The 24,406-nt window shown below is 38.5% G+C and overlaps 1 protein-coding gene and 1 long non-coding RNA gene across 8 annotated transcripts in view; one reads left to right on the forward strand and one right to left on the reverse strand.

Annotated features, from left to right (window-relative positions):
* The window catches only part of LOC308485458, a 51,719-nt gene extending 28,410 nt beyond the window's left edge, over positions 1-23,309 (forward strand). For all 3 annotated transcript variants that reach the window (XR_013990523.1, XR_013990524.1, XR_013990525.1), the window contains 2 exons: positions 22,606-22,729; positions 23,188-23,309. This is a non-coding gene — a long non-coding RNA (uncharacterized lncRNA). The remainder of the gene's footprint in view (positions 1-22,605; positions 22,730-23,187) is intronic.
* Positions 1-24,406, reverse strand: part of CTNNA2 (catenin alpha 2) — a 528,364-nt gene that overhangs the window by 431,259 nt on the left and 72,699 nt on the right. The window contains exon 1 of one of the 5 annotated variants that reach the window (XM_081020740.1): positions 17,131-17,149. The exons of the other annotated variants lie outside the window; for them this stretch is intronic. The gene's annotated coding sequence lies outside the window, so the exon portion shown is untranslated. Of the gene's footprint in view, positions 1-17,130; positions 17,150-24,406 lie in introns of those variants that run through there. 5 annotated transcript variants of the gene reach the window in all.

Raw genomic sequence — 24,406 nt, forward strand, 5'->3', positions numbered from 1 at the left:
ATTATAATATTAATAAATACACCAAAACAGCTCCAACTACAATCCACCTTCAAGGATACCATTGTACTGACTTCAAGGACAGCAGGAAACATAAAAAAACAGGATTCTACTCTCACCTCTTCCTTCTTTCCTTCTCTGTTTTCTCTGTTATATTAGACAGCTTAGTCTTTGTCCATATAATTCCAAGACAACATGCACACTAATGCTCATGCACAGTTAGTGATTTATTATTATTATTATTATTAAATCAAAATTGAAAATGACACTCAACATACAGAGTGATAGTCTAAAACTCATGCTAATTTGATTAGAGATGTCACCAACTTTATTCATCTACCCTTCTTCCTGAGAGCAAACAGAGAACCAATGTTGTCAGAGCATTTGAAGTCAGGAGGTGAGGAAAACTTCCACACTACTTTTATCAGTCATATCTGAGCTTTGTGAACACTTCTCTGATTCCATTGAACAAGCTATACTGAACTGCCCTAGAGAAAGCACCAGAGCAAGGTGGAACCACATCAAAAAGACAATCTACAACACAGCCATGTCCTGCTTTGGCAAAAGAGAGCAACAGATCCCTGACTGGTTTGAATCTGGCATAAAGGAAATGAAGCCTGTTATCACTGCAAAGCACAAGGTTCTTGTGAACTACAAGTGTGTGCCCCGTGAAAAGACACTTGCTACACTGAGAAAGGCAAAGAGCGATGCCCAGTGGATTGCCAGACAATATGCCAATGACTACTGGCTAAAGCTGTGTCATAGCATTCAACTCGCTGCTGACACCAGCAACACTTGCAGAATGTACGATAGAGCTCCCCCAAAGCCTCAGACACAAAAGGATAAGAGTTGCTTCTGACTGTCTAGCTCCTTCTGTCTAGAATTGCTTTTCTACCACAAAACACTGAGTTTCTCTACTTCTCAACCTGCCCCATACCCTTTTAAACCCAATGTGGCATGCCATGCAAGCAAACCTGACCAGCCTGTCCACTCAAAGGACATCCAGGTTCCCCATTGCAAGCACAGCATTAGCCCTATCATTAAGGTAATGGGAAAGCTGTCCTTCTTGCGCACCATGCAGTTTGGCCATAAACTCTCTGGTGACGGTTGCTGCAAAGATCCAATGAATGAAGGACATGTCTTCTCCCTCCAGCCGCTTCCAGGGGGTTTACATTGGCCCCTGGATTTTGGTTGGATCCTGGACTATATATCTGCACTCTTGAATGTGAGTTCACAGAAGTTACTAGTTCACACGTATTTTTTTCCTAACCTACGTGGATCACACAGAACAATTAAATTAATTTGTGGTCGAAAACCAAACAAACTTCCCTGCCTTGTATCCCAATATGGTTATTTATTATCACAAGCAACCAGATGAGAGAAGGTGCACTGAAAATTAGGTATGTTCAGCAAAGTTGCTTTATAGATATTTTACAGAAGTGTATTTTTAAATGAAAGAAGTGGAATCCTGTAGTCTAAAGTATTATCCCGTATAAGTGCAATGCCTCAATACAGCCTATGGAATAATTCTACAAATCCTTGCTTCTGTACTAAACTCTCATTGCTTATGTGCTGCCTCTATTACCATACAAAATAAAACTACAGCCGATCTTGTAGGTATTTGGCACAGTGCTAAAATGTTATTCCCACAGTGACAACATGCCACAGACAGTTAGAGCTAAAGGACGCAGGGGAATGGGCACTAAACAGTGCTAAAGGTATAATGTCACCAATAATAGATACTCAGTGATTGAAAGTTACAGATGGCTTGCTGTTTTTGTGTTTTTTGTTTTTTTGTTTTTTTGTTTTTGTTTTTTTTTAAATACAATAGACAGCTTGCTTAGCACAAACTAGTAGCATCTGAAACAAAGAAAAGTGGTTTTTGGCAGCTTTCACACAATGAACTGAAAGCAGCCTACCATGCTATACTGAGAGCAAAAGATCATGGAAAGAAAGATGAACCGAGTAATTTCCAGCTTCAGGAATGCTTTATTCAACTCAGCTGTATAGCTGACACACATACAGACAGACACATGCAAGCTTGGATCAGTTACTGAAATGACAACTGAGATTCTGTAAAAAGATTATCTCCAAAGACACTAAACTGTAGTCCTATTATGCTATGTTATAAATCATAAGTGCAATTTGAGTTTGTTCAACATATAGTGAACTTCTGGACAAAATAAAAATCAAGACACTAAAGGAAAGGCAAGTAAATTAGATTTACTGTTTATGTGCTAGTTTGGAAGATATACCCAAGGCTGTGATGAGTTCTACACAAATCCAAAGCTGATGTTGAACATCAACCATGCCTCAATATTTGAAGACACCATGTGACCTGCATCTGATTATGTACTGATTCAAAGCCAACACAAAGTGGAGCAGGGAAATATATACACCATATGAGACTGATGGATAGTGCAACTATGTCACTAATGTCTGCATCAGACCCAGAACAGTATAAGGAACTTCAGGTCCTCTCTTTCTGCTGCCTCCTACCTTGGAGCAGCATGACTCAATGTTGATGAATTAATGGAAGCAATGCAAAAGAAATTGCCAAATATGTAGAAGCATAAAAAAATCATTCTAGTTATGGACTACCAAACAACTCCTTTCTCAATATTTTCCCCATTAGAATAGATATACAAGATTCAATACTGGCAACATTCAGTTGTGTATAACAAACTCATATTCAAGTAGTTCAATACCAGTGTCATGGGATTAAAGCAGTCCCATGCACCATTTAAGAAAGAGTAAAATCACTAAATCATCAATAAATCATCAATACCTTTTAACTTGACTTACAGAAACTAATTGCTGTGAGGGATCTGACTTTGTGGTCCGATCGTGGTGAATCTATTATGGTATACTTTTGATATTAGACTGCTAGTTTAAATAATATGACATTGTTTTGTTGATATTTTTCAATGTCTGTTGTATTTTATTGTTATGTTTTATGTGACCCATCCGGGGGAAAATTTTAGTCTGAAAGGTGGTATAGATGTGTCTTTAAAAAAATGAATGAATGAATAAATAAAGCTTGAGAGGGCTAATTGGAACCTTGTGTACAGTATCCAGCTGGATTTTGCTTAATCCTCAGAAGCTCTTCTAATAAGGCAGTCATGCCTGAGTCCTGTGGTGTTGAACTGGGAATTCATAGACCCAAGTTTCCTTCTCCAGTCATTCTTTCTTTGCACATATCATGGTTTGAGAGAGGCTAAATACAAGCTGCAACACTCCATCTCCTGGTCTACAAGGTGGAATAAAAATCCCAGTACACCATCTCTGCCTGCTGATTTAGTGATATTTCACAGAGTTTTATTATATACCTAGATGATTTTAGGATGCATTAAGTGTACAGATTTGACTGATACTAAACTTTCTTTATAAGACTCTTTCTTTTGACAAAAATATTTGATTATATTGGAATGTGGTATCTACTGAATCTCTATCACTACATAAAGCATTTTCTTTCTTTTTTTTCTTCTTTTTTTAAAAATGATATTTATTAAGGTTTCAAAGAAAAAAATTACATGAATTAGAAAAAGGAAAAAAGAAAGAAAGACAAAAGTAAAAATAAAAGAAAAAATACAAAATACAGAAAAAAGATAAAAAACACTTTAAAAAATACATCAATCTTTCCATACCTTACATTCATTTCCTTGTTTCCCTGACCTCCTCACACCTCCCTTTTTTGTATTCCAATTCAGTTAGTTAATTCAGCAATTTCTTTCCCTCTTTGTTTTTATCTTAATCCTTTAACATAATATATTATAACTTTGGATTCTCACCTGTTAACAATCCATTTTTACATACACCTTTATAACATTGCTGCTTAAACCACTTAACTTCATTCTGACATCATTCTAACATTCATTAATTTTGCAATATTTCTGTAAATAGTTTTTAAATTTCTTCCAATCTTCTTCCACCGACTCTTCTCCCTGGTCTCGGATTCTGCCAGTCATTTCTGCCAATTCCATGTAGTCCATCACCTTCATCTGCCTACATAAAGCATTTTCTATTATCTTTGCAACAACAACCAAGTAAAACATACCCACCATGGCCCTAAGTATTAGAATAAATTAATACTAACAGAACTAATACAATGATCAAAAAGTTGTTGCATCTTCTTGGAAGATGAATTAGAGTAAGCATAAATATTAAGTATAAAATGGGGTGAAAATTAAACACAAAGGAGGTTTGGCAAATTTGATTTTCTAAAATGGTATGAGATAGTGGTCTGCCATCTGCCACTTTGTATTTGGTCAAGAGCAAATAATAACTGATGCTGATATTAAGCAGATGATAGTGAAATGTAGTTATGTGATGTGGTGGTTTTGCAAAAGGAGCTGGAGAGAGTATTTAATTATGGTTATGACTATTTTTCAAGAGATTCTGAAGATACAGTTAATGTTAGATAGATCCTCTAATAAGTTTTCTTAAATAAGGTATGGATCTAAGGAACCAGACAACTTCTTTTCATTGTACCCAATGGAAGCTTGGACTTTCATTTTGTATGAAGTGTCCCCTTATACTATACAGCATGACAAATCACCTTTCTATGGATCCTGGCCTATGAAAAAGTGTTTTCACCCATTAACTGTCAAGCTTCTCATATATATGTGTTGACAGCAGCCATACTGACATTTGCCAAATGTTAAACAAGAATGGAGCAAACTTAAGAGGGGTAAACCTTTTTCCAGACTTTAAGCCTAAATAAATAATTTATCAGAAGTCATCTACACAGAATACCACTCTGTAATAGAGTTCTGAAGGGCAGTTTACTTTGTTTCTGCAGAGCGCTCAATTTCTTATTTTGAACATGATGATTTTGAGCAATACTGGGCGCACTTATTAAGCAGTGAGCACTACTTCTTATAATGGGACTTACCGGTACTTTCAGGCAAACATGCATTGCTTGTGCTGCTAGATCCATTTGAGAGTGTTTTGTGGTTGCTTTTTAAAAATATATATTCAATAAATAGATTTAAAAGAGAAGATAAAGCTGTATCATACAGTTCTTTCCACCCCAAAATGTATTTAGGTTGAAACATATAAACATATTTTACCACATATCAGTTTGCACTTTACTTAAAATAAAGAAAATTAATGTTATTTTATTATGTGAGCATACTACTAGAGTATGTCATAAATCATACACAAGCACAAATGAGTCATAAAACATACACAAGCAGTCCAAAAGGGAAATCCCTCTCTTGCAGTAGCATGTGGGTTCATTGGTACAAAACATGCAAAACATCTCAACATGCAAAACATCTCAAAGTCCACCCCTCCTTTTCAATTTAAATCTAAAAAGAAATGTTGTTAATTCAGGCTGCTTTCCAAATGTGAAAAGTACTAAAAAGATCGAGCTAACAAGGCTTAAGCAGTTTTTATGCTGCTCTGTAAGGGGATTAAAAAATATCATTATCTAGGCCAGCTTGTTTTAAACAAAAAAGTCAGCATGCTGAAATTCAGTGGAACACTTGAAGGCACCAGTATATCACACTCTGAGCTGTGAATCTGAGTTTAAACAGATATGGCACATATTTTTTTTAGAAACGTATAGATCTGAATGTTGAAGGGACACTTAAGACATGGTATGAGTGTCTTACATTGTGCAAAACTTTAGACATGCCCAGCTTGTTGGATAATGGTCATTTATTTCCTTCCTTCCTTCCTTCCTTCCTTCCTTCCTTCCCTCCTTCCCTCCCTCCCAAGACCTCTAAGCATGACAATAAGCATGCTTACAAGACAGTGGTTGTTTCAAAATAAGCAGTAATTAGAAAGTACTCTGGAATTAATCAGCTGCTTTTGAGGAGGGCTGACCTTCCTTAGCTTCTGCTAAACCCTGTTGGGCAGTGAAAAATATGTCTCAAGAAGGAAAAGGGAAATCTGCAGCTGTTTTTTAGTCTTGAATAATATATTTCATGACATTACCTTGAACAAAGGATAATGTTTAAAGCTATGTGATGAATGGATAATGATACAAGTTCCAGTCTTGGATGAACAGACATATTAATGTTAACAAGAGAAGCAGCCAGAGACATAACTGCACTACAGTGGTACCTCGGGTTAAGTACTTAATTCGTTCCAGAGGTCCGTACTTAACCTGAAACTGTTCTTAACCTGAAGCACCACTTTAGCTAATGGGGCCTCCCGCTGCCACTGCGCCGCCGGAGCATGATTTCTGTTCTCATCCTGAAGCAAAGTTCTTAACCTGAAGCACTATTTCTGGGTTAGGAGAGTCTGTAACCTGAAGCGTATGTAACCTGAAGTGTATGTAACCCAAGGTACCACTGTAATTTTAAATATGGGTAGCTTTGTAGATTCACAACACTGAAAGACCTGTGTAAGCAAACTCAGATTGACACAGCTCAAATGCTAAGACCTGCAGTTTGAAGTACAATTCCAGTGCACCTGGGGGAGTCTGGAGAGACATAAAGGCCAGGAAGGGCACGTAAAGTGAGAGCGGAGACAGGTTAGTGCAAATAACTGTCAACAGCTCAAATACATTCTGCTGAAGAGACTACTTTCCTGGAAGTTCTATATACAGCTCAGAATTTTCTCAAGGAAGAGATTGATTCTCTCAGCTACTTGCTGAGCCCTCAACTAATTTATTTCTTGCATCTGTGACTTTGCTACAAGTCCAAGTAACTGTCCCTGCAAAATCCTTATTCATTTGTATACAGTCACCTTGCAATTTGTGCGCTTGGCAGCCAGCCTCATGCAATTGCTCAAATTAAACACATGCAAGGCAGAGAGCTTAAAAGCTATGATGCATAAAATGCACTTTATGCATCATAGCTTTTAAGCTCTCACAGACTTGCCTTCAGAGTTCTGGGAAGGTCTTGCAAGATCTTACAGGGCTATGTGAGATCTCATGAAGGGCTGAAGAGCCCATGTGAGACCTTCCCAGAGCCTGGGAAGCTAGGCTTAAAAGATCTCTGCTTTACATGGAGGACAGGGTCTGCTTGGTGCACCAGCTCTGGAAAGGTAGAAATGGTCACACCCAGAACAGGATTGTTCTGGCTGTTCCTTGATTTCAGCTTTACATGCAGTCTCCAGAACCCGTTTTACTAGTGCACATTAGAACTAAAAGATATAGTCAAGTATAAGACCACCATAACTAACTGGAAAAAATGTTTCTCAACTAGACACCTAGGGCTGTGCAATAAATTGCCAAACCATTGAAAACCTTGGTTTTTGAACTCCCTGTAACTCTAACGTTTTGGCTTCTGAACGATGCAAACCCAAAAGTGAGTGTTCCGGTTTGCAAACTTTTTTTGGAAGCCGAACGTCCAACACGGCTTTTGTGGCTTCTGATTGAGTGCAGGAAGCTCCTGCAGCCAATCGGAAGTCGTGCCTTGGTTTCTGAATGTTTTCGGAAGTCAACGGACTTTTGGAAGGGATTCTGTTTGAGAACCAAGGTAGGACTGTATTGAAATACAGTGGTACCTCGGGTTAAGTACGTAATTAGTTCCAGAGGTCCATTCTTAACCTGAAACTGTTCTTAACCTGAAGCACCACTTTAGCTAATGGGGCCTCCTGCTGCTGCCGCGCCGTCGGGTGGGTTATAAATAAATAAATTATTATTTAACTAAATTTTAAATAAATTTTAAATAAATTATTATTATTATTATTATTATTATTGCACAGATGTGTCAAACCTACACACAAACACAGGCATGCACACACACACACTCACACATGCCTTCTTTCTGCTGCACATGCACTTTACAATATTAGCTTCTATGTTGAATGCCTGGTCATGCCATTTGAATCTGACCTTTTAAAGAAAACAGTTATTTTAATTACATTTTCTTCAACAATGTGCTACGATGTTCTGCTGTTAGAAAATTATAGAATTCAATATGCCATATATGAAATCATTGACCTACAGGCATTAGCCTTGACTAGATTAAAAACAAGACCAAAAATGGGACTATGTCCCAGAGAGTTTTAAAACTGGTACTTCTGGGATAGCAACACATAAAGCCACATGTCAAACTTTTTCCGAACTTAATAGGATTTTCAGAAACAAGTTGTAATATGCATAGATGGCAAGCATTTGTTTTTCAAAAGGAAAAAGTCATAACCCGATGGCTTAGGCTGGCTTCAAGTATCTCTTTGGGATTCTGGGCACTGAAATATAACTGTATGCATGTGTGCAATTGGGTTTACTTCCTGCTATGTATGACAAGTATGTACAGTATCGCAGCCATATTATTGTATATCCTCGATAACAATGTATGACTGTCACTACACACACATGGGAGCGTAGTTCAATGGAGAAATCCAGAAATTACCATGACTTTTGTAGTAAATGGTGAAATAGTTTTGTAGTAAATATATTCATTAATAGGAATTTCCAAAAAGGTCACACTGAATATGTACAAGATGGTACATATTATATTATAAATTATTATAAATACAAGTTAAAACACAGAGATGGTTTGCAAAGGTTATAATTCACATTATAAAATGCAATAATAAACCGACATTCAGCAACTTGCTCTTTCATGGCATAATCCCTCTTCTTTCAAAAGGCCAAGCCTGAAAAGCCTACACAGTGCAGGCACCCAGGGTTTTCCATATTCATTCCCTAATGCAACCTGAAAAGCTACCCCTGACCTTCAGGGAACCTCTATAGGAAATGCATCCAGAAGGAGAAATTGTCCTTCTCATTCTACCCTGTACATAAGAGGATTGTATCCTGACCAAAATCAATAGCAAATAATATCATATCAAAAATAACTGAGATAAGCCAAGGCATTTTCTAAGCAGTGACCACACTATCCCACAGAAGCCAATTCAGAAAGTCAGTTTTATCAGACCTCTCTTCAAACTGTTTTCAAAAACCCTGAAAGATAACTTATGTTGGGCTTCCATTGGTATGGGGCGGAGGTGTGTGTGTGTTTTGAAACAGAGTTTTAAGCAACAAAAACAGATATCCAGTTTTTTTGTTAAAAATAACAAGTGGAAGGAAAGCAGAACTGTGTAACAAAATAGCAAGTGGTAACAAAATTGTTACCCAACAGAATGCTGTAAAGAAAAGGACACAAAATGAGAAAAAAGACAAGATTCTGGACAAAATAAAAGAATTAGAGAAGAAGTTAAGATTAAACCCGAAGTCACAGCCAACTCTGAGAGAAATTAAACTTTATCAAACACAATATTCTAAATTGATAAATCAGGAAATAGAGTGGAAGGTCAAATTAATGAAACAAAAAACGTTTGAGTCGGCGAACAAATGTGGAAAACTGCTAGCTTGGCAGTTGAAGAGAAGACAAAGATTAAATACGGTTACAAATTTAGAGATTGAAGGAAAAAACATCCAGAATCCTGTGGACATTAGAAAGTGTTTCCAGAGATACTTTAAAAAATTATACACCCAAGGGCCGCAAGACGAGGCTGAGATTAAACAATTTTTGGCAAAAAATGGATTATCAAAATTGTCACAAGAAAATAGGACAATCCTGAACTGCAAAATAACACGACAAGAGATTGAACAAGCCATTCAGAACATGCAACTGGGCAAATCTCCAGGGCCAGATGGGCTGACCTCCAAGTACTACAAGACATTAAAAGATTACTTGATACAACCTTTGATGGAGGTCAGCAATGAAATTATGGAAGGGAAGAGGGCACCGGAGTCGTGGAAGGAAGCGTTTATCACATTAATACCAAAGACGGAAGCTGAAAAGACACAACTTAAGAACTATCGTCCCATCTCTCTTTTAAATGTGGATTACAAAATATTTGCAGACATTTTGGCAAGTAGACTTAAAAAAGTTTTAAATGAAGTAATTCATAAGGACCAGGCAGGCTTTCTCCCAGGTAGACATTTGTTTGCCAATACAAGGAACATTATTGACATTTTGGAACTTTTGCAAACAGATATAAACACAAAAGCAGTTTTAATTTTTATAGACGCGGAGAAGGCCTTTGACAACATCTCCTGGAAATTTATGATGGGAAACTTAAAAGAAATGGGAGTGGGACGGGGTTTTGAGAATGGGATTGAGGCGATATATTCAGAGCAGAAAGCCAAACTGATAGTTAATAATGTGGTTACAGAGGAGTTTAAAATTGAAAAAGGAACACGACAAGGTTGCCCTATTTCCCCTTTGTTATTTATTTCGGTTCTGGAAGTGCTATTGAATATGATCAGAGGGGACCGGTTGGTGGAAGGAATCCAGGTCGGACAGAAACAATATAAACTAAAAGCTTTTGCAGATGACCTGGTTTTGACCCTGCAGGAGCCAGAGTCTAGTACGAAAAGAGTATTACAACTGATTAATGACTTTGGTCGGGTGGCTGGATTTAAATTAAATAAACAGAAAACTAAAGTTTTGGGGAAAAACTTGACAGATACAGAGTCAGAACGGTTTCAGAAAGAGACAGAACTTAATGTGGTTAAAAAAGTAAAATACCTAGGGGTAAACATAACAGCAAAAAATCTAAGTCTATTTAAGGATAACTATGAAAAATGCTGGGCAGAAATCAAGAGAGACTTAGACAGTTGGTCAAAATTGAAACTTTCTTTGTTAGGCCGAATTGCTGCTATTAAGATGAATGTATTGCCAAAGATGTTGTTTTTGTTTCAAACACTTCAGGTACTGGACAGAACGGAGTGCTTTCAGAAGTGGCAGAGAGACATTTCTAAATTTATCTGGCAGGGCAAAAAGCCCAGAATTAAGTTTAAGATTTTAACCGATACGAAAGAAAGAGGGGGCTTTGCCCTGCCAGATTTAAAGCTGTATTACGAGGCCGCAGCGTTCTGCTGGCTAAAAGACTGGCTACTTCTTGAAGACACTGACGTGTTGGATTTGGAAGGGTTTAACAATGCCTTTGGATGGCATGCATACTTATGGTATGACAAGGTTAAAGCAAATAAGGCCTTTAAGAACCATATTGTCAGAAAATCACTGTTTAATGTCTGGACAAAATATAAAGACTTGCTGGAAAATAAAACTCCAAGGTGGCTTTCACCTTTGGAAGCTAAGGCCCGAAAAAGACCCAATATGGAGGCTAAATGGCCTAAATATTGGGAAATATTAGAAAAAGATGGAGACAATTGGAAATTGCAGAGTTTGGAGAAAATGAAGGATAAAGTGCGAGACTGGTTACATTACGCTCAGATTAAAGAAGTTTTTAAAAATGACAAGAAACTAGGGTTCCAGGTGGAGAAATCGAAACTAGAAACAGAATTGTTAGAACCAAAGACTAAGGTACTTTCAAGGATGTATAACTTGCTGTTAAAATGGAATACACAAGATGAAATGGTCAAATCGGCTATGATAAGGTGGGCACAGGACATTGGGCATAATATTATGTTTGAGGACTGGGAAAGGTTGTGGAGTACTGGATTGAACTTTACTGCATGCAATGCTTTGAAAGAAAATGTAATGAAAATGATATATAGATGGTATATGACCCCAGTCAAACTTGCAAAAATTTACCACCTGTCTGATAATAAGTGTTGGAAATGTAAAGAGAGTGAAGGAACATTCTTCCACCTCTGGTGGACCTGCCCTAAAGTGAAGGCGTTCTGGGAAATGATTTATAATGAACTGAAAAAGGTATTTAAGTATACCTTCACAAAGAAACCAGAGGCCTTTCTTTTGGGTATTGTCGGCCAAGGGGTGGTAAAGAAGGACCAGACATTTTTTATGTATGCAACAACAGCAGCAAGGATACTACTTGCAAAGCATTGGAAAGCTCAAGATCTACCCACACTGGAAGAATGGCAGATGCAACTGATAGACTACATGGGACTAGCTGAGATGACTGGCAGAATTCGTGACCTGGGAGAAGAGAAGATGGAGGAGGATTGGAAGAAATTTAAGAACTATTTACAAAAACATTGCAACTTGAGTGAATGCTAAGCAGGATGCTAGATCATAAATAATTGAGCACCACTAACTTAGATGATTTAAGAAAATAAGTGAGATTGAGAAAATATAACTCTTTTTGAGAACTATAAGATTATGAATATATAGAAGGGATATAAGAATGCAAATAAGATAACAAATTGCTGGTAAAAAGTTATAACGATGAAAGTGGGAGCGGGAGATGTGAGGAAGTCCAAAAAAAATATATGTGAAAGTATGTTAAGATATTTGTTATATTGCCTGTTACATTTATTCTTATTGTAAACTCCAATAAATATTATATAAAAAAACAAAAAAACAAAATTGTTACCCTTTAGTACATCAAATGTTATTATTTTATGACACATGATGCCATTGAAGAATCACAGGATTCAGTCAACTGACTAAAATATTTTTGAAAAGAGCACTGAAGCAAAAAAATAAATAAATGAAAGAACACCCAACATTGAAAAATGAAAGAAACTGTTTTATAGTTTGCTTCTAATTTAACATAAAACTGGAACTTCCATACTCATTTCTGAATCTCTGGTGCAGTTATGCAAGTGCTTCCTCCCACACAGAGACGCAATGCACATTACGTTGCCATAAGTTGCAGGAATGGAAAGGGAGCTTATAACTAGTACACCTGGTTGTATGAATCAGCCCACAGTTAAAAGTAAGAGAGAGAAAGATAACTAAAAGGAAATCAGCTATTACGTAAAAATAGAATTTCTGCAATAGTCTTAGTATGCAGCAATACTACTCAGCATTGATATAAATATCCCCACCACCACACACAGACATAGTGCCATTTACAACAAACCATAAATGACTGTGTATTCTTCTCACTCTTCTTAAAATTCTTATATATCATTGAGCTGCTAGAAACAGTCAATGACCTGAATAAAAGGCAGCCTTGACATTTTAGTATAAAGACTTTATCCCTTTTAGATGTAATGCTAGCATTCCACTTGAATGCACTATCTTGTTGCCTGACTGATTTTACTAGTAGCATCCCTCAAAGCACAGATTTCAGAACCCTCATATTTTGGTGAGGGGCAGGGATAAAATATGGAAAAGCATGCAAGTTGTATTTAGGACTTCTGAGTCCATTCTTCAAATGGTTTATTTTCCAAGTACTGGATTTTTCATTGATTCCGTCTGGTAGCTGTCAGGAGGATAGACAGGCAACTCCATTGGCCTGGGATGATATTTCATCCCAGACAGCATCAGTGGCCAATTGCACAAGGTCACTGAAAAGCACCTGGTCACCTTCAAAGCAAACAAACCAGAACTCTGAATTAGCTTCTTTGCCTCATTTTTCTAGCACCCTTCTTTATCTCATGCTGCCTATAGGAAACTGTGTGAGCTGTTCTGGCCGAATCCATTTTTTTTTGTCACTACTACACTGAGTAGTATTTTAGCTATAAACATTACCCATATCCATACAGTGGTACCTCGGGTTAAGAACTTAATTCGTTTTGGAGGTCCGTTCTTAACCTGAAACTGTTCTTAACCTGAGGTACCACTTTAGCTAATGGGAAATCCCGCTGCCGCCGCACCACCAGAACACGATTTCTGTTCTCATCCTGAAGCAAAGTTCTTAACCCGAGGTACTATTTCTGGGTTAGCGGAGTCTGTAACCTGAAGCTTCTGTAACCTGAAGCGTCTGTAACCCGAGGTACCACTGTACTTTCATAAATCAACAAATTTCAATGACATTTCAATTACATTATCTCAAAAGATATATTTCAAAGTAAATGCCAGGGACTAGCAGGGTGATGAAGGGGCCCTGGAGAGAGGAGATGGGATAGAGAGTGAAACTAAGGCTCTGCCAGTGGTGAGATGGAATAAGGAGGAGGATAACCACAGGGAAGAGACCAGTGACTTGTGGGGTTCTATGCCACGGGGGGACAGGGGATGGGACACCTTCCCCGTCAGAGTAAATATTGCTTATTCCATGGTGGAAGGAAGTTGGAAGAAGCTCTTCTTCAGTGGGTTGCAATAAATCAGAAGGCTGTCCTAAGGATCAGGACACGGGAGCTCACTCAAGTGGCTCCTTAAAAATTATTGAGGATCAGACACCCTGGCCCTTGGATAACAATCAAATATGTGAGCTTTGCACTTCTTCTCAACTCAAATATAAAAGTAAAATTGAAGGAAGCACTGCGGAAGAAGTTGATAGGAAAGGAAGCAAAGTTGTCTTGGCCAAGTGATGGATTCTATACAATGTTATGAAATTTATGTGCACTTTTACATGCAATTAAATATCCTAACCAACAAAAACAAAAGTGCATGCAAAAGGCACAAATGCTTTTCCTTACCAAAATTTGCCTGATAACAATACTGTAACTATGAGGTATTACAGAAAAGGATCAAATCCTCTTGAAACGCATTCATTTAAAAATAATAAAATAATAAGGAATGCGGGTGGCGCTGTGGTCTAAACCACTGAGCCTTGGGCTTGCTGATCAGAAGGTTGGTGGTTCAAATTCCCACTACGGGGTGAGCTCCCATTGCTCGGTCACAGCTCCTGCCAACCTAGCAGTTCGAAAGCATGTCAAAGTGCAAGTAGATAAATAGGTACCGCTCCGGCGAGAAGGTAAATGGTGTTTCCGTGCGCTGCTCTGGTTTGCCAGAAGTGGCTTAGTCATGCTGGCCACATGACCCAGAAGCTGTCTGCGGATAAACGCCGGTTCCCTCGGTCAGTAAAGCGAGATGAGCGCAGCAACCCCAGAGTCGTCCGTGACTGGACTTAACTGTCAGGGGTCCCTTTACCTTTACTTTATCTATAAAAATATGCTTTTAAAGCAGGAGCGTCAAATCCAGATGAGTTGCAGGGAGGAACTGCATGCCCATAGATACATGCACAATGTTCTCATACACACAAATGCACAGACAAGTTTGGATGGGGAAAGAATCCTTCAGCAGGCCCAGCATGAAGCTTCTACAGAAGCTTCTCATAATCAGAATGCCACCACTACAATCCATACAGTTCATGCTATAGTTTTTCCAAATGATGCTTCATTTTTAATTAACGTGAGTACAGGGTACTGGCTATGAAATTAATGAAGTCTATCTATTACACAGTACAAATGCTCACATGCAAAACATTCTCAACATTTTCCAGAGCTGAAAGCCACACACTCATTTTCTATCACTTGGCCCCAAAGGGCCTCTTTGTTTCCAACATCAGCCTATTAGACAGTAAAGCTGTCAACTTGGGGCCTTGTTGCTGTGTCTGTACTTCATTGTACTCCAATTAGATAGCATAGTGTTATTTAACTACATATGCAATGGCCTAATATTTTAAAGCAACACTTTAAATATTAAAGTGACCCTAACCACCCTGTTTAATAATATTGCATTATCTCCTTAGGACAAAGGAACTGAACACCAATAATGAAGCTGATAAAGTTTCTGACCTTCAAGCTAGGACAGGAAATCATCTGTTGTTCACTGGTTCTTTTTTTCCCTTCTCCTCCTCTTCTGTCTTTCCACATCTCTAATTTCTCAATGAACTTAGCTGCACTGCTCCTGGCCAGAGCAATTTATAGTCTACTTTCTCTTCTGAAACCAGTTTATCCACATGGATGTCTATCTATGGCCTTTCCCTCTCCTTACTTGACATTAAGTGTCCTCTTAACTCCCTCAGACTTTACCCACAGAGTTCAATCCTACCTGGTTCGGGCACACCAGTGAGTTTTCCATGGAAACTGGGTTGCACTACAGTGGAACCTCGGGTTACATACCGTCCTCCTTACGAACACTTCGGGTAACGAGCTCCGCTAACCTGGAAGTAGATGCTCCTAGTAGCAAACTTTTCCCTGGGATGCGAGTGGAAGTCATGTGCCAGTGGTGTGGCGGCAGCAGGAGGCCCCATTAGCAAAAGCGTGCCTCATGTTAAGAACGGTTTTGGGTTAAAAATGGACCTCCGGAATGCATTGAACTCGTAACCGGAGGTACCACTGTATTGAATTTCCCCATGCAGAAGCTGATGGTCACAGAGTTCCATCCCGCTTGGGCACGATCTCCTCCTCACCCACTAGGTTCACCCATTGCCTCTGCAGTTGGATCTCCATCTCCTCTGTTGCTTTCTCAGAGGAGGGCACACCAGGTGGGATGGCTGTGACAGCACCTGTGGATCTTCTTACTCTGGTGGCTAAAAACCCATCCTTTGGAAACAGACTACTGTTCCATACTGATTCAGATTTCCTATGATGCTTGATGTATTACGGTATTTTAATATTTTGTTGGAAGCCGCCCAGAGTGGCTGGGGAAACCCAGCCAGATGGGCAGGGTATAAATATATTATTATTATTATTATTATTATTATTATTATTATTATTACTACTACTACTACTACTACTACTATTGATAGCAATAGTGTAAATTAGCTGAATCATTTTGCATCTGAAGTTCACATTCTTAGCTGATAAATTGTGCAAAACCTAAACTTCGCTGATACAAACAGCAATGCTTAACTAAAGTTAAGTTTAGTCTCAAATATCTTTAAAAAGATTAAGATACCCTTTTACCTCAGATCATTACAGTTCTTTTTAAAGTGTCATATTTTAGCGTCTTGCATATAATATCACAAGATGTTTTCTGACAAACTAGAAATAATTGGACAGGTATTTAATTTAGCTAATTAAACATAATGTCTCTTTTTCCTGTTTGCCATTTGCTCTCTGTGAAGACAGATTATCAGTAAAGCTGAATACTTAACTGTCCTTTTTAAGTTATCTGTTCAACATTTCATTGTAAGTAATTACAGTTGAGAAGGAATGCAGTTTATTTTTTCACATTTGGTCAACTTTCTCAAATTGATCACCTTTATAAAACCTACTTCATTTTTGTAAAGTACGATTTCAGAAGGGGGAAATGAAACACATGTAACATTTCATCCCTGTCCTGTTACATTTTTACCAATCAAATTCAAAGGGAGAAGCAGCAAAAAAAAAGCATTAGATACTTCTGCAGGAGTTTAGAACACTGCACTATTTTCACAAATGTTTGGATGCTACCTAAAAATGGTTGCCAACAGTTGGTAGAGCTATTATTTATTTATTGTTTTATATGAACAATTAATATACTGCCTTCTATTTCAAACACCAAGACAGTTCACAAACAAATAAAACCACAGCAAAATATCACAATAAAACAAAATTAAAATATAAATCACAGTAACCAGGAAGTCCAGGAACTGGTATTAATGGCCAGGGAAAAGCCAAGAGAAAACAGGTATATTTACCTGGTGAAGGAGTTCCTAGCTCGAATTTGTCCTCTGCTAGGTTACTATAGAAAAACCACTATTCTCTATGCCCCAGCTGCCATATGGGGATCGTAATGCTGAACTCATAGAATCATAGAATCATAGAGTTGGAAGAGACCACAAGGGCCATCGAGTCCAACCCCCTGCCAAGCAGGAAACACCATCAGAGCACTCCTGACATATGGTTGTCAAGCCTCTGCTTAAAGACCTCCAAAGAAGGAGACTCCACCACACCCCTTGGCAGCAAATTCCACTGTCGAACAGCTCTTACTGTCAGGAAGTTCTTCCTAATGTTTAGGTGGAATCTTCTTTCTTGTAGTTTGGAGCCATTGCTCCGTGTCCGCTTCTCTGGAGCAGCAGAAAACAACCTTTCTCCCTCCTCTATGTGACATCCTTTTATATATTTGAACATGGCTATCATATCACCCCTTAACCTCCTCTTAACTCACAATGCATCAGCTTCTGCATAGCAATTTTTGATTAAATGTAATCTGATCTCTAATTGGTTACTCTCTTTCCTTCTAGGATAGGGCAGCCCTGTTGCTCCCAAGGGCATTTGTTTGCCGATTTTGAGCATGCATGGTGACAGCAAGGCTTTCTAGCCACACAGAGTGGCTCTTACCTTAAAAAAAAAAAAAGACATTTTTTAAAAGGCAGCCCTCAGATTACCACATAACTTTAGATTTTCAAAAGAAGCTTCCCTCCCTCACACTAATATCTCTAAAGTTATTTCTTCTACCTTCATCAGAAAGAAAGGTCCAATTTGGGGGGCGGGGTGCTAATTCAGGAGACCCTGCTCTGCTTCTGGATTCTGTTGCCAGCTCTGACCTACTTACAGAATAATTCCTATTCTCAGTTCACCACATACTTAAGCCTTCTCAAATTTGCCATTTAAATTTAAATCTTGGCTGTGAGTTCTTGGAGACCTGCCTAGCATGCCTTTTCCACCTGGCTTGAGAGGGCAGGTCCTTAACTGACTCCAGCTACAAAAGCTGAAGCTGCTGAACAGAAAGCAATGGCAGATTAACAAAAGCAGAAACGGCACAGGAAGAAACAGGCACAACATTAGCAACTGCCAAGGGCAGCTATATCCCAGGGCTCCTGCCAGTCAGTGCATGTTTTTCTGCACCCTCCCCCCCCCTTTAACTTTTAGTTAGGCAGGCAGACTGCACAGCAAAGTGCCTGATGAAGCCCTGCCCATGAACGCTACCTTTCCAAGATACATTTGGAAGACTAAATGGTGCTAAAGGACCCCCTCCTTCTATTTCCACCACTTGATGTTGACTAGGAGAGTGACTAGGGTTGATGGGGTCCCACTCTTTCCTTTCCTTTCATATTTAAGTAGGAGCACTGCATAGCAAAGAACCCAGTGTTGAGATTCCATCTGGGCCTGCCATTCTCATCTTCCAAGAGTGCTGAGAATCAGATAGTGATGGCACCACACAACACATACACCCAACTAAAGGTGAATAAAAGGGAAAACAGCCCCTTCCTGCTGCTGGACACTAAGCTAAGGGAGGAGAGCAGAGGGATTAGGGTGGCAGGAGAGAAGGTGGTGGATCACTCAGTGGGGAAGGAGTAGGGCCAAATTCTAGAGAGGCTGGGGAGACCCAGCCAGATGGGTACGATACGATATGATAATCTTTATTGTCATTGTCCCATACAGAACAACGAAATTGAAAAAATCTACACCAGACATTCAAAAACCAACAAGCCTGCTATCCCAGCTATCCCAGACTGGTTAACCTCCTAAAAACGCTGATAGCCCATAATTAAATACAATATACTCCCATAGAGACTACCTTACACTGTGTTTAAAACCAAAATCGCATTTGGATAGAAACTGTTTCTCAGGCCGCTAGTCCCAGTCTTTATAACCCTGTACCTTCTTCCGGAAGGCAGAAGCTGAAAGAGATCATTTCTGGGGTGCACACTATCCTGCAGCTTTCTTATGACACCTGGAAACATAGATTTGATCCAAGGTGGGAAGAGTGCACCCAATTATTCTCTCTGCAGTCTTTACAACCCTGGACAACATTGTTTTTTTCCCTGACCGTGCAGCTCCCAAACCACACACAGAGACCATAAGTTAATACATTCTCAACAGTAAAATGGTAAAATGCCACCAACGGGTCCTTTGAGAGATTATTTTTCCAGAGGATTCTCAGAAAATATAACCTCTGCTGTGCTCTCTTCATCAGGTCTTTACTGTTTTCTCCCCAGGTTAGGTCTTCCCAGGTTAGGGTGGGGCATAAATAAAATTGTTGTTGTTGTTGTTGTTGTTGTCTCTAACCAACAATTCTGAATAAGGGAAATGGTTTGTACTCAATGGATAACAATGCAAGATTGACTTTCCAACTCAGTTTGAGCCGTTGCTATGTGAAACTTTCTGATACAGTGTTTAGAGACTCTCTTTTTTCAATAAGCAAGAACAGCAAAAGGTCAACATAGCTCAGTAAAACAGCAAAAGTAAAATTTACATTTACTGGGCACTTGGGTATTGCACCTAAAAGATAAGCTTAAATATTATTAACTGTGAGATTTGTTCCAATAATGAAGACTTCTTTTCACAGTTAAAACAATAAGGAGATTTAATTAATTCTCAAGTGGAAAGGCAGAACTAAAATTCAAGGCAGCATTCAGATCAGCCTAAAAAGTCAATTCACAAAATCCTCTTGTGCATCATTCTAAATCGGCAAAGAGCCATTCAGACTTTAAATCAACATCAGGTGAGGGAAACAAGGCTCTCCACACATAGGGATTTAATATGCTAACTTTCCTAAAACCAGAAGTAACATTTGCACTGCATCAACAAATCTTCACTGGTTGCTTCTTTCAATCAAAAAGGTTTATCACATGTAATTATTTCCGCAGCCCTTCAAGTAAACAAAATGATAATATTTCATTCTAGAAGCATAGTTATGCAAGCTTTTGCAAATCAAATTTAGAAGATGTGGATGTATCGTGAAGGCGGAATATATAAGATAGGTCCATATTGTCTATGCTGATTAATATGTCAGTTTGGGGTTGAATATGGAGTGGGAAGAGGCACACACAAAATGCTTCATTAAGAAACAGCTGCTTATTATTATAGAAGACAATGTCCACCAGTTGATATTTCAGAAAATGAATTATCCATAGCTTTCAAAAGGTTCTTCTGAATTGGCACATGAAAAACGCAACCATCCCATATGTAACATACAATACAAACATGTTACAACATCCCTCCTTTTTAATTAATGTCCTTTCCCACTATTTAATATTCTGTTCCTTCATTCCCCAATGAATGTATTCCAAAATCCAATTATTTTTGTTTAATTTGTTCTGTTTTATTACTGTAAATCACTTTGGCATTTCTTTCTGTAAATGGAAAGTGGTGTTGAAATCTTTTAATTAATAAATATATAAATACTTTTTTTTTAAAAAAAGTATTTTTATTGAGTTTTTTCCATGTAAACCAAACAATGAAACAGAACTTCATGAGGCAAACACCAAAAAAACCAAACCAAACCAAGGTTGGCATGGGATGTTACATTCACAAGGAGAAATGATAAAGCTGGTTATCTGAATATTTGTGATAAAACACAGACAGGTAAGTGCAGAGTACCATTGTAAGAAAAGAGAGTAGAGAGCTGGGATCGTTGGATAAAGGGTGGTATATAAATCAAACAAATAAGAATAATAAAAAACAGATGCAGAAACAAAAAACCTATAGCTGAAATAAACAAGAGACACAGGGAGCCCCAAGAATAAAAGGTTCTGTATTGCATCAAGAAAAATGTTCAATTTATGTTATTTGATTTGATTACTAGCAGCGTTTCTATACTACAGTTTATAGGAATAGCAAAATAGATATGTAGGCGATATCATACAGAGCGGTCTCCACCAACCTGGCACCTTTCAAATGTTTTGAACCAACACTCCCTACAGCCCCAGCCAACACATCCCTAGGGAACTGAGACGTGCAAATAAAAGTATAATATATTGATCAGTCAATTTCATTACATTATCCAGGAACTAGCAGAATATATTTAGTACTATGTTAATTGAGCTGAGAAAATCTATCACTGAAAATCTATTAGCGAACAGGTGGTAAGAATAATTGGCAAGGGTTCTGAATAACAGAAATGGAACAATACAGAGTCAGTATCTGCATGACAAGATATTGAGCAGAGATACTACAAGTTACAAGGCAAAAACACTGCACGGCACATACGGTCAATTATAAAAGTGCGCAAGTTGCGCATTCTGAAATATCTAGTCACTGTTGTCAGAAGCAGTAGAACTCTATTGAGATGGAGAAAGGCTATATTGAGTTACTTGTCATAACAGTATAAATTCATTTTATTTATCATCCTTTATTCTAATTAAGCCCCAGGAATAAAGTTTTCTTATCACTTTCCTTTTAACCTATTACAATATTCAGAAGACTAGAAATGTTGAAGAAATTAGCAGCACATAGCAATTCCTGTGTCTTATTAAAAAATATAAGCTGTGGATATGCTACTTTTTATTTGTTTTTAAACTGGGCCTTGTTTTAAGCTGGACCATACAAGGAAAATGGCTAATCAAAAGCAGCCTTACCATTTCAAATAATGACTGGCCCATGTGGCTATGGTAGCCAGATGTTAAAAGTAATCATCATATGCTATTTATTTTGTCACATAAATGTTCTGGTACATGTTGAGATTGACTCAAAGCACACTGAGAAAGTTAATCAACTACAGCCCCTTATTTTCAGTATTTGCAAGCTAGCAAAGTAATTGACAGGTGGTAGTAGCCAGGCTCACTATCTCACCTAAAGTTGCTACCAAAATCTCCACTGAAGCAAAATTTGAAGTGAATTTCAGGGTTCTGCCTTTAAGGAAATGTGATAAATACTATGAGTTACTAGAGAAATGTCCATATATAGCCAGATTATGTGAAAATAATTGAAGTCATGCATTACTATAACATTTCTTCTTCTGGATGTTTCCTTGATTTCATTCTTAATCCGGTATCACCACCCACAACAATTTAATGGAGGAGTCTGCCCCTTGGAGGATTTCTGGTTTGCTAGACTCAATGCCCTCTCTGACTCATGGCAGAACTAGCTTTCATAGATCTGGAGAAAGGCTCGTGAAGGACTGCACTCTCGCTGCACACATACTGTATAGGAATCCCAAGATCAAAGGTTCCTTCACAATGTAGCAGCAGCTAAAATGTGGCCCAATGCATTTTATAACACATTTGCATGACTAACAGTATGTTGCAGGTGTGGGTGTCTGTTTTGTAACACACACACACCTGATTCTGACTAAATATGTCTACTTGTATATGTGTGCCTAATTATGATATGTATTTTTTTTGTTTTTATATTGTAAAAATTGATCTTAGTACGAAAGGCAGTATAGAAATTTAATAAACAACAACAACAACTATATCTGAGACCCTTTCAAAAAATCTGTATTGTAGGATGCAAACCAGCTGGGTTGTTCAGATCCACTGAGATGCTGTCAAACTGCCAAAGCCTGCCTGCATGTATTGGTCTGCATTATTGAGGCTGTCCAAGATTCATTGAGGTAACTGAATGAATAAGGTAAGGCCTTTAGCTTGAATGTTTTAGTTAAGAGTGCATCAGCAAAAACAAAAAATAAATCTGGCAACAGATTTAAATAAAACTTTTGGGTAATCTCGGCTTTACATTTACTCATGCAGTGAGAGCATTTTTCTTTTACCCCACCAAATAAGCTCGTTTTTAAAAAAATATATAAAAAAGACAGCATCTGTTCAAATAAACACATATCCTAATTTAAAAGGCATTTCAATGCATTCTTTAAGCAATAAAACTTCCTTAAAATGAGCTGGCACTTAAATGTATTTCCTTTTTGTAATGCCTCTTTTCTTTTCCTTTTTTCACATCTACCATCCACAGAACAGTTCGTTTACTTGATTTCAAAGAGTCCCTAGAGATACCAGAGGAAATCATAAAATAAAAAACCTCGAGTCTTTTGCTTTATTCCTTCTTGCCTCACTGTTATTTCATTTTCATTTCAGGCAGAATTTTCAGACCTATCTGTGATTGTACAGCTGCAGAAGAGGAAAAAGATGTAATATCCAATTTACTTAATCATTTATTATTGTTAATCATTGTTAATTAATAAAACTACTACACATTCTGATATAGAATCCTTATTTCATTCATCTCCCAAATAAGGCACAGCCTCTCCCTAAGCTCACCCCACATGGCAATATTGGGGTAATAACATTGGGCTACCTACTGTTACTGAGATAATGCTTTGAGTAAAGGTAAAGGGATCCCTGACCATTAGGTCCAGTCGTGGACGACTCTGGGGTTGTGGTGCTCATCTTGCTTTACAGGTTGAGGGAGCCGGCGTACAGCTTCCGGGTCATGTGGCCAGCATGACTAAGCCGCTTCTGGCGAACCAAAGCAGCGCACAGAAACACCGTTTACCTTCCCACCGGAGTGGCACCTATTTATCTACTTGCACTTTGATGTGCTTTCGAACTGCTAGGTTGGCAGGAGCAGGGACCAAGCAACAGGAGTTCACCCGGTCGCGGGGATTCGAACCGCCGACCTTCTGATCGGCAAGCCCTAGGCTCTGTGGTTTAACCCACAGCGCCATTCGCTTCCCTAATGCTTTAGGTAGTGTTATATAAAAGATGAACACTACTTTCCACATGATTCAACATGCTTAAAGAGAAGAAAATGAAGCAGAGAGGCAATGACTAACCAAAAAATACTCATTAAGGACCTCTTAATACATTACAGAGGGACGTGGGTGGCGCTGTGGTGTAAACTGAGCCTTGAGCATGCCGATCAGAAGGTTGGCAGTTTGAATCCCAGTGACGGAGTGAGCTCCCATTGTTCAGTACCAGCTCCTGCCAACCTAGCAGTTCGAAAGCACACCAAAAACTGCAAGTAAATAAATAGGTACCGCTCTGGCGGGAAGGTAAATGGCGTTTCTGTGCACTCCTTTGGTTTCACCAGAAGCAGCTTAGTCATGTTGGCCACATGACCCGGAAAAACTGTCTCCGGACAAACATTGGCTCCCTCAGCCAGTAAAGTTAGATGAGCACCGCAATCCCAGAGTCGTCTGAGACTGGACTTAACTATCAGGGGTCCTTTACCTTTATTTAAATACATTACAGATTCCCACATAGGAACACTGCAGAACAGACATTGCTTATGTGGCCCTTTCCATTTACAAGGCAGCACTTCGTTGAAAGTAAGGAAACAAAGCTTTTCTCTTCC

The sequence above is a fragment of the Podarcis pityusensis genome (assembly GCF_964106645.2).
Source record: "Podarcis pityusensis genome assembly, chromosome: 9".
Lineage (NCBI taxonomy): Eukaryota > Metazoa > Chordata > Lepidosauria > Squamata > Lacertidae > Podarcis > Podarcis pityusensis.